We start from the raw sequence: 1,401 nt of genomic DNA, 5'->3' as shown, positions 1-1,401 counted from the left end.
GGGAATCTGTCAGACGATAGACGTTGCATAGCTTGTGTCACCCTCTCACTGCCCCCCTGCACTCTGCCTTGCACCCCAGTTCTGTATGAATAAATAAATCTTAAAAAAAAAAAAAAACCTGCCCTGTTGCTCCTAGTTGGAGACGTGCATGGGGACCCAGGCCAAACTCAGAGGGCGCAGAGCAAGGGAGAGCATGCCTTTGGCCACTGCGGGGCAGAAAGGCAGGGATAATGGAGTCTGAAAAATACAACTGTCAGGACAGAGGGCCAGAGGTCACAGGAAAAGGGAAGCTTCTTACCTTCTGAGTCTCCTATCCTGAAGGGGCGGTGTCCAAAAGGAGGATTCTGTGACAACTGAGAGTGCTGACCTCAGGAGACCTGGCTGCCCCAACAAAGACACAGAATAAAAAAGTAGTTACTAAGGTAGCAGCCTTGTTCACAGTGGGAAAAAGCAAGTCCTCCCCCACACTCCTCTCTGCAAAGATCATCATGTCTGCAAATATCAGTTTTACCACCAAAGCAATGTTTCCATCAGGGATTTGCAGCTCACAGGAAAGGCTCCGCTGGCCCGGGGGCGCATGTTGGACTGGGCGTTCTCGCCTGGTTTAGTTCGGCTCAGGATGCAGACGGCATTAGTTTTCCATTCAGCCGGTTTTGTAACGTCCTGAAAGAAAACCGAAGCAAGGCAAGTGTCCACTTCAATTTCTCCTGGGTGGTAAGAACAGGCTTCACGGATCGCCCCTGTGCCCGAGTCCTGTGGTGGCTCCCTGTGTGGAGGGAGCGCCAGGTTCAGCCCACGGAGCAGCGCCCCCATGCCTCCCCTTACCTGCCAGGTCCTCAGCCAGACACTTCCCCGAGGCTGGGCATGGTTAGGCTTAGGGGGTCAAAGGTGTCCCCAAGTGCTTGAAAAACAGTAGGAGGGATCACTTTTTAAAGTGGATGTAGAATCGCCACCCTACACGTGAGCTGAGTGTGTGACACAGGGACGTGATGTTTCTGCCTTGTGATGAGGACTTTCTGCGCTGTTCTTTTAACGGCGTTCAAATGGGCAACACGGCGTCCCTGACTGGCCGGCGCGCCGCCCATCTCATTCCCAGGGCTAGTTTACTCTACGACTGCGAGTGTGCACCTTTCACCCACTTCCCCCCTCCCCGGAGCGTATTTGTTCCCTGGACCACTGTTCTGCCTGGGGGCTATCCCGGCCGCTCCCGCAGACCAGCCAGCCCTTGCACCCGCGGGCACCTGCGCAGAGCCTCGGTGCCCAAGCTGCCGAGCACTGGGGGTTCTGACTCAACAGCCCCGGAGCGGGCCCAGGGCGCTGCACTTTGAGCACACGGGGCAGCGGGCCCTGCGCGGGGCGGTGCCTGCGTCGCACTCTGGGAAGACCCGGTTCGCACCACCC

Source organism: Condylura cristata, unplaced genomic scaffold (genome assembly GCF_000260355.1).
Source record: "Condylura cristata isolate star-nosed mole 26May11 unplaced genomic scaffold, ConCri1.0 scaffold00012, whole genome shotgun sequence".
Taxonomy (NCBI): Eukaryota; Metazoa; Chordata; class Mammalia; order Eulipotyphla; family Talpidae; genus Condylura; species Condylura cristata.
Note: the sequence above shows the minus strand (reverse complement) of the source record.